Here is a 14,646-nt window from a genome sequence, read left to right on the forward strand (position 1 = left end):
GGCTAATAGATTTCCAGATAGTTATATATGTTTATCACATTAATTGAGAATGTAAATGGGGTTGGATGCAATGTGGTTAATTTTGATTTGCAGCATGATTTCAATTTCTAAATTTCAGAAAAAAAAGGAAAAATTTCTTTGTTCTTTTGTATTTGAAGTTTTGGAAAATAAAAATTAATTCTCTTATAGTTGAGATTTTGGGTGGCATTGATTGTTATGGAGAGAATGGTAAATGGTATAAAATCCACTGTCCTCAGATGCATATATATGGATGTTATGAAATATATTTTTCAAATTTTCGTTCCTATACATTTATTTGTAGTTCTTAGTGGGTAGTTAGGAAAAGTTTGCCAGGACTAGTTGGGTTAGCCATTCAGGTTAGTTTTTATATCTTGACTATTCAATTAGATAGGTGAGTCTACATACGTGCTCACAATTTAAGCTAAAGAGTTAGTGGTAAATGAGCAATAATTCCCAATTTCTTTAACAACGACAAGAAAATTTTAGCCAACTGGAAAAGGGCTTTAAAAAAAAAAAGTCTGAGATCTTTCGGGGCGCTTATTGGTGATCTAGCCCATCAGAATCAGGACGCTGAGCATGGTGGTACCATTCACTTCTTAGTGAAATTTTTTTTAGGCGGTCCCAATTTTCGAAAAAAAAAAATCAGGTTGGTGTATGGTAGAAACTAGAGCTCAAGCGATGGCCAATGACAGGATGGACAAACTTGAAGAATCAGTACAAAACCTCCACATTCAGCTTACCGGACTATGTAGCATGGTCGAGAAAATAGTCTTGAAGGGCAAGGAGCAAGCCCATGAGGAGGAGTATAATGGCAATGAACACAATGAGGGTGAGTCTAGCCACTCTCCTCACGTCTGGCACACCCACCAACCACCTAGTCGGTGACCTCCCAAGTTGGATATGCATAAATTTGACGGTTCTCACCCATCGGCGTGGATAGCACAAATGGAGCAGTATTTCAAACTGAATCACATCTTCGATGATGCGACTCAGCTTATGTTGGGGAGCATGTACTTGGACAATGAAAGGTGGCAATGGTGGGAATGGCATCAACGTTGCACTGGATCTTTTAGGACTTGGACCAAATTCACCAAAGCTCTTCAAGACCGCTTTGACTAGGAATCATCTTTTTTGGGTCGTCTTACTAAGCTCCAACAGACTGGTACAGTGGATGAATATATTATAGCTTTTGAAGCCTTAGCCTTCCGCACTTGGGGTCTCTCAGATGTGTTCTACACGGAATGTTTTATCAGCGGTCTTAAAGAAGCTATCAAAGCCCAAGTCCTACTGCACCACCCTCCCACATGGACGGAGGCTTGCAAGGTTGCTCGTAACGTGGAACATGCATTAGCAGCCCAATACAGTCGCCCAGATTTCTCAGCTACAGGTCGCCCCCCACAGGCTCACAACACGACTCAAACACTTAAGGTCCAAAAGGTGTCACCTGCGGAAATGGCCGAAAGAAGAAAGCAAGGCCTATGTTACTACTGTGATGAAAAATACTCCCCAGGCCATAAATGCAAGGAGCCCAAATTTTTTCAAATTGATGCCACTGACTACAGCTCAACAGAGGAAGATCCACCACTTGAGGAACATGAGCCGCTAGAAGAAGACAACCAAAAGGACAATGTCTCTGACGAACCAGTTATTTCGTTGCATGCTTTGACAGGGATTTCTTCCCCTCAAACTATCAAAATCCGAGGTTTTATTAAACATCGCCCAGTAGTAGTCTTGATTGATAGTGGAAGTACACATAATTTCATCCATCAAAAAGTCGCAGAAGCAGTGCATTGTTTTGTACGAGCAGTTTCTAACTTCCAAGTTCAAATTGCGGATGAAGGCACAATGAAATGTGAAGACCGCTGTGAAAATGTCAAACTTCAAATGGGGGATTATCAGTTGAAAACCCACATGTTTGCCATACACATGGGGGGTTGCGACATTGTCCTCAGCGCTGAATGGCTCCGCACTCTTGGGCTAATCACAATGGATTTCTAGGAGTTATATATGAGTTTTAAGCAGAACAACTACACACATACCCTCCGTGGACTCCAGGCGGGAGCCCCCTCTATCATCAGCTCGCATAGGATGGAAAAATTGTTAAAAAAGGGCAATCATGGAGTTGTAGCTCAATTTAATGCCATCCAGGCAGTCGAAACCAAGCCTCTGCTAATTCATCCTGAGATGCAACAGATTTTAAATAACCATCTGCCGGTCTTTGACAAGCCTCATGAGCTTCCACCCTCGCGAGGGGAACATGATCATAGCATCACATTGGTTCCAGGGGCCCAACCCCCAAATGTGCGCCCATACAGATATCCGTTCACCCAAAAGAATGAAATAGAAAAAATAATCAAGGAACTTTTGGAAGCAGGTGTCATTCGTCCCAGCATTAGTCCTTATTCATCCCCAGTGGTCATGGTGCTCAAGAAAGACGGGGAGTGGCGGATGTGTCCCGACTTCAGGGCCCTCAATAAGTTGACAGTCAAAGATAAATTTCCCATCCCGGTGGTTGATGATTTGTTGGATGAACTCAATGGGGCTCAATTCTTCACTAAGCTGGATCTTCGCTCAGGCTACCACCAAATTCGCATGAAGGAAGTCGACATTCCCAAGACTGCTTTCAGAACTCATGAAGGCCATTATGAATTCCTGGTCATGCCATTTGGTCTTTGTAATGCCCCCTCTACTTTTCAGAGCCTTATGAATCACATTCTCAAACCATATCTTAGGAAATTTGTCCTTGTCTTCTTCGATGACATCCTCATCTATAGTTGCACTTGGGCCGCACATCTTCAGCATGTAGATCTACTTTTGCAACTGCTCTGCAAGCATAAATTATTTGTCAAGATGTCAAAGTGTTCGTTTGGCATGGCAGAAGTAGAATACTTGGGCCACATTATGGGGTGTGAAGGTGTCAAGGTGGACCCCAAAAAGATCTAGGCAATGCAGGAATGGCCTCAACCTAAGACCTTGAAGAGCTTGAGAGGATTTTTGGGTCTCACAGGCTATTATCGTAAATTTGTCCGCAACTATGGTCGCATAGCGAAGCCCCTCACCCAAATCCTAAAGAAAAATTCATTCTTCTGGAATGAGGAAGCACAACAGGCCTTTACAGCTCTAAAAAATGCCATGTGTTCCACTCTAGTCTTAGCACTACCTGACTTCACCAAATCTTTTGTCATTGAATGTGATGCTTCGGGTACAGGTATTGGGGCGGTCTTAATGCAGGAAGGGCGACCTTTGGCCTTCACAAGCCAACAACTAAGTGGGAGGAATCTGGGCCAATCTACCTACGAGAAGGAAATGATGGCCATCTTACATGCAGTCGAGACCTAGCGACCTTACTTATTGGGGCGATGTTTTCAAATCCGCACAAATCATCACAGTCTTAAATATTTTTTGGAGCAACGCCTATCCTCCCCACAACAAAATAAATGGCTCGCCAAAATGCTGGGATATGATTATGAGATCATTTACAAGAAAGGGAAAGACAATAGTGTAGCAGATGCATTATCTCGCCAATTTGAGGAGGAAAGTACTCTGCTAGCAATTTCCCTCCCCATTCCAGAATGGATTGAAGAGGCTCGCAGGGAATGGTTTTCACACCTCGGGCTCTCCCAACTCATTTCTCAATTGCAGGTAGATCCAAATTCCACCAAGGGCTACTCGTGGCAGGATGATATTCTTCGCTACAAGGACAGAGTCGTAATATCACCAACATCCACCCTCAAAAGTCGCATTTTGGCAGAATTGCACTCATCTCCCATTGCAGGACATTCGGGCTTTCAGAAGACGTATGCTCGCACCAGAAGATCATTTTTTTGGACAGGCATGAAAAAGGACATCCTTACTTTCGTAGCAGAATGCGATGTCTGTCAACGCCACAAAGGGGAAACCGTCAACACACCAGGCACATTACAACCATTGCCCATTCCAGTATCAATTTGGACGGAGGTTTCTATGGATTTCATTACAGGTCTTCCAAAGTCAGGGAACAAGTCAGTCATCATGGTGGTTGTTGACTGACTGTCGAAGTATGCTCATTTCTACGCCCTACCACACCCGTTTACACCAAGTTTGGTCGCTCAATCTTTCATGGATCAGATCTTCAAATTGCATGGCATGCCCACTTCTATTGTGTCCGACCGCGACCCGATCTTCACCATTAATTTTTGGCAGGAACTCTTGAGGATACAAGGCACTCAACTAAAACTCAGTACTTCCTATCATCCGCAAATAGATGGTCAAACTGAAGCCGTTAACAAATGTCTAGAAACCTACCTTAGGTGTTTCACTTCAGAAAAGCAACACCTTTGGGTACAGTGGTTACCTCTGGCGGAATGGTGGTATAACACCAACTATCATGCCACCACCAAAATGACTCCCTATGAAGCAGTATATGGTCAACTCCTGCCTTCACCTACTTCGTATCTCAAGGGGTGCTCAAAAGTCCAAGCAGTGGATCAACTCCTACAACACCGCGCAACCATGCTCGCCCATCTTCGAGAGAATCTTCATCAAGCTCAGAACCGCATGAAGCAACAGGTAGATCAGCATCGCTCAGAGCGCCAATTTCAAGAAGGGGATCAGGTCTTTTTACGGCTACAACCATATAAGCAAACATCACTCAAAGACAAGGGGTGTCAGAAACTATCTCCCAAATTCTATGGACCATATCAAGTACTTTAGCGCATTGGAGAAGTGGCTTACAAGTTGGCCTTGCCACCTACTGCAAAAGTCCATCCAGTTTTCCATGTCTCATGCCTCAAGAAAGTGATTGGGAACAATTGCAGAATTCAGACCAGTTTACCTGAATTAGACGAAGACGGGTCCATCTGGCTTCAACCCGAACAGGTCTTAGACACACGAGACAAGCAACTGCGCGACCGCATGATTAAGGAAGTCCTCGTCAAATTGAAAGACACCTCTCCGGAAGATGCAACTTGGGAACCAGCCACTATTCTTCAGCAGTTTCTGTAGCTTCAGCCTTGAGGACAAGGCTAGTCTTAAGGGGGAGGGCACGTTAGGGTCCCACCCTAACCCCCTTCTTTATGTAATGGGATCACGTCATAGTCAAGAGTTAATAAAGCCCATATTAATAATTGTAAGTGGTTAATCCGCAATTAATGACGGGACCATAGTTAGTTGCAAATGGGCCGTAGTATTAGATAGATGGTATTAATAAAACCCACGGTATTGGCCCGTGGTATTGCATGTATGAGTCATATATAAAGGATAGAGACTCCCTGCGAGGAGCATCATGTCTTATTTTGTAATCGAGCTCTGCTCTATTGGAGGTTGCCCCCTCGAAGAGGCAAGTGAACATTACTCTCTGAATAATAAAAGCATTGCTATTCTGTGTTCTGGGTATCTTTTCTTCGCATATTCTGTATTTGGGTATCATTTTGCAGGTTAAGAGCATAACAGATGCAAAAAAAAATTTGGCTTTACGCAACCCATAGTCTGGTTCAGGGGTTACTAGGTCATGTGTTCTATCATTTCGGAGATCTAACTCACTCAGCTTCGAATCCATTCAACAATCTAGCTCAACTAAAACATGAGAACCCCATCACACCATGGTTATTAAAAAATGGGAAGGCTAGGCTAAAAACACTGTTACACCTGGAAAAACCCATGCCACAACAGCAAAAGAACCACATGAAATAACATGCATGCCTAATCTAGTAAGGAAAATACACATGTAAATCGATACCTACAATGAATCCTGCTATAGCTGCTTGATCTTGCCTTTCCCTGCTTGATCTTTGCTTCTGCTTGCCTTATTTTGCCTTTCTTGATCTAATGCCAAAAATTTCTTCAAGAAAACTCTAAGTGTCAAAGAATGAGAGAGACAAATAATAATGAGAGAGCTCCAAAACTGAACTGACAAAAGGTTACTAACTGATCTTCAGAAGTCTTTTTATGAATGAGGCCTCTATTTTCTTCAGTTTCCATTATTTTATTTCAATTTCCTCTTCACATGCAACCTGTGACATTTCACTTCATTTTTCTCCTAATTTCCATTATTTTCATAAGTAAATGTGCCAAAAATGCCATTTTGCCTTTCCAAAGCCTTAGCCATTGCCTTAGCCATAATAAACCAAATGAACACCCCCTAGGATGTCTTGCCCAACATTCAGCTTCGAATACGTGTCCCATTAACAGTGGTTATTATTTTTCCCTTTATTTACTTTTATTACATGGAGTTTTCACTAGTGTTGTTCCAGAACCCTCCCCCTTGGGGAACACCATCCTCGCTGTTAAATCACACCAAGACCTCAACAAAACTGTTGAAAAACATACTACTCATGGAGCTTTATAACACAATTTGATGCAGTATTTACAATGATCAACCCTGCTGAAAAGCAAACCAACGTCATAACAACATGAAAAAATAATGACATGACACCCATATTGCTTATTGAAGCTTTATAACTTAGCTCATGGAGGTATTTACATCCATATACATATGTACATATAGCAACATCACCAAAACATATACCAAAACACCATACCAAAACTTTTGTGCCTCAACCGACAAACAATGAAGGACACATAGTCCGCATCTGATCCACCATCTCCCATGTAGCTTCATCGGGCCGAAAGTGCTTTCACTGCACTTTAACTTGCTCGATTGCTTGGTTCCGAAGCATGAGCACCTTTTTTCTGCAATATACACTGAGGCTCTTACTTGAATTCTCCATCTAGTTCCACCTGCAATACAAACCAGTCAATCACATAATCAATATCTTTAACATACTTCTTAAGCAATGATACATGGAAAACATCATGGAATTTCATTGTCGGAGGCAGTGCAAGTCGACAGGCTATTGGCCCAATCCTCTCCACAACGCTGAAGGGTCCACAAAACCGTGGTGCCCACTTGACACATGATCCAATCCATAAAGAACTCTTCTTCAGTTTGATGCGCAAATACACCTGTTCCCCAATTTGGAACTCCTTGAACAACTTGTTTTGATCTGCATAGCTCTTCTACCTATCTTGTGCTGCTTTTAAGTTCTTCTTGATCACTTGCATTTCTTGTTCCATGCCTGCCAACATGTATGGTCCAATCAATACCCTATTAACCAGATCTCTCCAGTTGATGGGAGTGTTGCAACTCTGCCAATACAATGCTTTGAAAGGACTCATCCTTAATGAATCTTGATAACCATTGTTGTATGTGAACTCAACCAATGGAAGGTACTCCTCCCATCTCCTCTACTGATGCATCACATACATCCTCAACATGTCCTCCAATATCCTGTTGACCCTTTCTGTTTGTCCATCTGTCTGCGGATGATAAGTTTTATTGAAGGCCAACTTTGTGCCCACGTCTGCAAACAACTCCTTCCAAACTTGGAAGTGAACTTCGCATCCCTGTTTGACACAATTTTCTTTGGAACACCATGCAATCTAATCACATCTCGAAGGAGTACCTATGCTACATCGCTAGCTGAGAATGTATACTTCATTGGAATGAAGTGTGCAACCTTTGTCAACCTGTCCACAACAACTATGATGGAATCATGCTGTCTCACTGTCTTAGGCAACCCTGTGATGAAGTCCATGGAAATGACCTTCCATTTCCACTCTAGAATTGCGATCGGCTGTAACAGTGCACTTGGGTGTTTACACTCTGCCTTTACACACTAACAATCAAAACACCTAGTCACAAACTCTGCTACATCCCTCTTCAGATTCGACCAACAATAAAATTTCTTCACTGTTGCCAGTGTCTTATCATAACTTGGGTGACTTGAATAAGGTTTTGTCTGAAACTCTCTCAAGATCACCTTCTTGAGCTCGCTGCTATTTGGTACATATATCTTGTCTCTGAATCTGACCAACCCATCCGTTGTAAGACAATAATCCACACCTTGTGCACATGCACCTGTACCTGTACCTGTTCATGTACTACCACACGTACTTGTACTTGCACCTGTACATGTACCTGTAATATCACCTGTATGTGTACCAACACCTGGCTGCAACCTGTGTACAATCTCCATATACTTGACATCTTGCTGATTTGCCTATAAGATCTTTTCTTGTAAGTCTGTCCCATAGGAGCTCATAGTTGCCAAGTGATTTACCTGTACCCCCTGCTGAGAGCATTTGCCACCCTATTCTCTTTACCTTTGATATACTTGATCTCGAAATCAAACTCACTGATTGTGGCCAACCATCTAGCCTGCCTCGTTTTCAGATTTGACTGATCGAACAAATACGTCAACCCAATATGATCACTCATCAGTACAAACCTCCTTCCAAGAAGATAGTGCCTCCACATCTTCAATGCATGTATAATCACTACTAACTCAAGATCATGCTTAGGGTAGTTCTGTTCGTGCTCATTCAGTTTCTGTGACTCATAGCATGCCACATGTCCATCTTGCATAAGGACTCCACCAAGTAGACTTCTCTTGCAAGCATTTGTACATATTACAAACTCCTTGTCCAGATTCGCAATCTGTAGCACTGGTGCATGTGTTAACAACTGCTTAAGCTGCTCAAAACTAGCCTCACACTCCTCTGTCCATTTGAACTTCTTACATTTTCTCTGTAATGATGTGATAGGATAAGCAATCTGCAAGAAGTTCCTGATGAACTTCCTATAATAGCCCGCCAAACCCATGAAAGATCTCACCTCATCCACATTCTTAGGAGCTACCCATTCCATGATGGCTCTTACCTTTTCTAGATCTACTACAATGCCCTCCTTGGAGACAACATGCCCCAAGTAGTGTATCTAAGTCTGAAAGAAACTGCACTTGCTGAGCTTAGCATACAACTGATGCTCTCTCAACAAGCCCAACACTTCTTCCAAATTCTCGACATGCTCTTCCTCATTTTTAGAATATACCAATATATTATCAATAAACACAATAACAAACTTATCCAAATATGGGCGCAACACACTATTTACGAAGTACATAAATGTATCTGGAGCATTAGTTAAGCCAAATGGAGCAACAACAAACTCATAATGCCCATACTTGGTCCTAAACGTAGTCTTGAAGATATCCTCTTCCTTGATGCATACTTGATGGTATCTCATTTTCAAGTCGATCTTGGAGAATACTGCTGCTCCCTTCAGCCGATCGAACAAATCATCAATTCTCGGTAAATGGTACCTACTTTTGATAGTCACTTTGTTCAATTGCCTGTAGTTAATGCACAATCTAAGAGTACCATCTTTCTTCTTTACAAACAATGCCAGTGTGCCCCATGGTGATACGCTTAGCCTAATGTATCCCTTGTCCAACATTTCCTTCAATTGTAGCTTTAACTCAACCAACTAAGGTGTGCTCATCTTGTAAGGTGCTTTTGATGTTGGCATTGCCCCTAACATTAACTCAATAGAAAAGCCTACTTCCCTATGCAGTGGCAACTTTGTAATGTCCTCAAGAAATACATCCTGAAATTGCTGCAAAACTGGGTACCTTCTCAACACATTTGTATCTTCAACTTCCTTACCCTTGTCACTAGAAATGTGTACTGCGAATAACATGCACCCTTTCATGTGGCTACACTTTGCTTGAATAGTTGTCACCATCCTAGCTGATGTGGCTTTCTTCTTGCTCTGCAAGACTCTTGGTTCCCCATTGTCATCAACACACTCAATGGCTTTGTGATAACAATCTACTTTGGTTCTATGAAGATACAACCAATCCATGCCCAACAACATACTGTATGATTCCAACGGTAATACATTCAAATATGTTGTTGTAGGCATACCATTCAAATCAAATGCACAAACTTTTACCCAATGATGAACTCACTTCTTTGTAGCTCTAGCCAACTCCACTAACCAAGACTCTGCATGCAATTCCTTACTCAAACAACACTTATCCACCAAGTGAGGACTAACATAGCTATAATTAGATCCATGGTCAATCAAAATAAAAATAACTTGATCACAAATATTACCATCCATCGCAATGATAGATGGCTAGTGTTCTACCTGCCCGTTGCCCACGACTGCATACATACGAGGAATGCTCTAGCCTACACCCCCAACAACCTGTGCCTCCTACACACTATATATCCGAGGCCTACCACCCTGATTCTATGGACAATCTCTCTTAAGGTGCTCCTTTCTGCACGTCCATCACTCCAATCGACCAATTTTAATACCTCTATGTTGTTGTTGTGATTCATGTCCTTGTCTAGCTGCATTAAACCTCTTTTGCGGTGCCACATTTTCTTTCTCATCTGCATTCTGAGGCCTTGTCCTCTTAGGCTGCCATTTACCTTTACCTTTGTCTTTTCCCTTCCATCCTTGCTGACATTCATTCTTATGCTTTCATTGTTCATAGCGATGCTTCAGTTTGCCAATAACATCCTCAAGTGACCGAGGCTCATTATACTTAATCCGATCTCTAAATGCTAATGGAAAACCACTGACAAACAATTGAACTTTAGCCTTCTCATCAGTAAGATACAGTACATACCTCAATAGCTCCAAAAACTTGGTCATGTACTCTTCGTCTGTCATCGATTCCATCTTTAGCTCATAGAATTCTTTGGCCTTAATGTCATAGTACCTTTATGGCATGTATTTCTTCCTGAAAAGCCTCTTGAACTCATGCCAACTCAAATCATCTGTCTTGATGTCTTTGACCCGTTTAACATCTTCCCACCAAATTTCTTCTTTACCTTTCACGCTGAAGATAAAAATTATGGCTTTCATGTTATCTGTGTACTCATGCATCTCAAAGAATTTGTTCATCCCAAGTATCCAAGTCTCTTCATCTTCCAGCTTCTTTATATCTCCATCAAAAGTAGGTGGCTTCTCTTTCTTAAACTCATATGGAAAGTATCCCCTATCACTCCTTCTGTAATGGTGATAATGATGACGGTCATGATATCTACCAGAATCAGAACTAGAATAGTGCCTGTACTCATTGTCTCTCCTATCCGGATTATCCAACAACCTGTCATCTCTCACCGCATCAAATCTCTCTGACCTATGTCTACCAGGAGACCTACTACCATATGCTCCATTAGTTCTATCTTCTTGTCCATGGCTGATCCGAAGTGGCCCATGTCGCTGCAATTCCGACAAACTCTGAAGAAGTATAACATTAACCTCTACTAGTTTCTCTTATCCCTGTAAGATCTTGTCATTGTCAGCCTTACAACTCCTTATTTCTTCCTTCAGGCTTCTCAATGTATCTGCGAAATCATAATAATGCCCCACACCATGTTGCTCATCTGATTCATAGGGAGAGTCTTTGTAGTCTACCATCTTGCTAGCCATTTGATCTCTTTCTTACAATACATACTATGTCATCTAAACCAAATCACAATAAATCAACATACTTTAGCATAGCTTGAGGAGGATGCCTTCTCCGCAAGATCAACAATTCAACATGATACATGTATAACATAAATATAACAACATATAGACATGCACAAAAAAATGCATCAACACATAAGCATCATTCTAGTTAGGGTCTAGTCATCAATGCAAGACCATATCAACAATGCATGCTATGACCTCATGCATGACAACAACCATTACTCCATTGTACACATTGCTACATACAATCATCAACATGCATAAGCAATGCCTAATCAACTACACATACACATAAACGCAGGTAGTTGAGCATAAGTGATCAATCCTTGTAACCAAACCTACAAGACTGATACATGTAATCAAACATACAAGAAGCTAATCAATTGACATATAATAACATGTAAGTGACATATAACAATATATAAGCGACATAACGATATGTAACCAGCCGTACACTCATGACAATGCATTCCACAAAATCAACATCAAATTTCACATGACAACATCACTACAACCATGATCAACATTATGCAAATGCAACAAGCACATGGAATGCAAGTGTAAGAGACACACATAAAACTGACATGCATGCATGGCCAACACATATCCCATTCAATCCGAGGGGTGAACCATGCTCTGATACTACTCTGTAACACCCTCCTCCTACATCTACCCAAGTAACCATGCCAACCGGGGTAAACATGCGACGAGGGGCTACTATTTGGATTCAACCTCTTATGTGACCTTAAGGAAGTTGAATCGACGGAAACATAACACACATACATTCAACATCAGCTTCAGGACTTTCAGGAACCAATCCAACACCTCAGACAACTTGCCCTTGGGTCCTACTGAAGTTTTGACCAACTTAAGATTTATTCACTCTCATGCTATAGGCATGAAAACATCCAAAAACCCAGAGTTGCTCTCACAGGCTTGCCTACCAACGTCAAGAGACTCATTTTGCCAGTTTTGTGCCAGCGTCCCCGAGATTTGAGCCAGTTATTCAGGCCTAAAGCGCAGGTCACTACCCATAATGGAATGATAACTTAGGAGCAGTAAAAGAACAGGGAAACAATGATGCAAAAGAAATAAGTTAAACAAGACCTTAATCAGACCCCTACTAGCCATGACAGGCATTTCGTCAAACATGTAATCTACAGGGGTAACTAACATAATTAAACATAGGGATCTTGTACTTATCTGAGAATCACTAAGAACCATTGTTCCTTCATGTCATTTGCTGCATTACCATCTATTAGACCATAGATACATTATCCATTCATTTACAAGTAAGAACATCTTGAGAGCCATACATAGCTGCTGTCGTAAAACACACATATAACCAACATAATAACAACATAAATACTCATGAAATTACAACCATAAAGACCACATTTAATCCATCAAAATGCTCATAGAAATATAAGGAGAAATAACCTTTTATTAATGATGCAAAAACCAATCCCAAGATGAGACTTCTACTTTCCACCCGACCATATAATGACTGAGCCAAATCTCTCTTCAGCCATTCACCCTCGTGCCATATTCCAAGCATGAATGAGAGACTCAAACCAAATGAACCAACTAGGGCATACTGAGGCTAAACCACCTCACCCTCATCAATAGAAACCATGCTTTACTGTAACCCATTATGGATCACTAGGCCAACATAATAAATACATCATAACAAACTTTATTGTGATCTCCACCCGATCACTAGGCCATACAAGCATGGATGCCACCGGATTTCTCCACCTACACCATGAGGAATTTTCCTGTCTCTTAGTCTCTTAGGCTTTACCGCAATCCAAACTCGTATCACTAGGCCCTAAACCAAGACCCACTCTTCAGGCTTTACTGCATATCCCAAACCCAGGATTACTAGGCCCAACGAAGAGCAAACCACCTCTTAGCTTTACTGTATATCTTGCCATTCACCGACAAGGATTCCTAGGCCATCAGAGGCAACACAAAATCTGGCTTTACCACAACCCACCATTTGGTTCAGGGGTTACCAGGCCATGTGTTCTATCATTTCAGAGATCCACCTCACTCAACTTCGAATCCATCCGACAATCCAGCTCAACTAAAACATGAAAACCCCATCACACCATGGCTATCTAGAAATGCCAAGGCTAGGATGAAAACATTGTTACACTTGGAAAAACCCATGCCACAACAACAAAATAACCACATGCAATACCATGTGTGCCAAATCTAGCAAGGAAAGTACACATGCAAATCGATCCCTGTAATGAATCATGTTGTAGCTGTGTGATCCTGTCTTTCCCTGCTTGATCTTTGCTTCCTTTTGCCTTCTTTTGCCTTTCTTGATCCAATGCCAAAAATTTCTCCAAGAAAACACTAAGTGTTAAAGAGAGAGAGAGAGAGAGAGAGAGAGAGAGAGAGAGAATAATGAGATAGTTCAAAACTGAATTGACAAAAGACTACTAACTAATCCTTAGAAGCATTTTTATTAATGAGGCCTATATTTTCTTCATTTTCCATTATTTTCTTTCAATTTCCTCCTCTCATGCAACTTGTGACCTTTCACCTCATTTTTCTCCTTATTTCCATTATTTTTCATAAATAAATGTGCCAAAAATGCCATTTTGCCTTTCAAAAGCCTTAGCCATTGCCTTTGCCAATTGCCTTAGCCATAATAAACCAAATGAACACCCCTTAGGATGTCTTGCTCAACATTCAGCTTGGAATAAGTGTCACATCAACCATGGTTATTATTTCTGCCTTTATTTACTTTTATTACATTGAGTTTTCACCAGGGCTGTTACAAAGCCTTGACCTGCTCCTGAGCCTCCTGGATCAACCTCTCGGCCCACTTGGCCTTCTTCCTCCCTATGGTGGGTGGCTTTGGATGATCTGTTTGCTCTCGACATGGTTTATCCTACTCATCTTGCTGCAAATTTTGTTGTGCTACCCTTTTGCCACTGGATTGTGGCTGTGGTTGACTTTGAGGTGCTGGTTGTGCCTCTTGTTTGGAAGTGAGTAGATCCTCCCCAGGTACTACAATCTACTCACGCTTTAAGGAAACTCTCGGAGCCTAGTCCTCCTAGAATCTCACATCTCGCCTAAGAACTATCTTCTCGAATCTTGGAATGTACACCTTGTATTCCTGAGATGTCTCACTATACCTCACAAAGATACCCTTCTCTATTGTGGCATCCAACTTCTTCCTATTATCTTTAGACACATGATAGTAAACCTTTGTGCCAAATATTTGGAAGTGTGAAACATCAGGCTTCTTGCCTGTGAAAGCCTTCTTTGGTGTGACTCGTCCAAGCACCTTGTGC

Source organism: Pinus tabuliformis, chromosome 7 (genome assembly GCF_031772625.1).
Source record: "Pinus tabuliformis cultivar Carrire ecotype Pingquan chromosome 7, CPIR1, whole genome shotgun sequence".
NCBI classification, from domain to species: Eukaryota; Viridiplantae; Streptophyta; class Pinopsida; order Pinales; family Pinaceae; genus Pinus; species Pinus tabuliformis.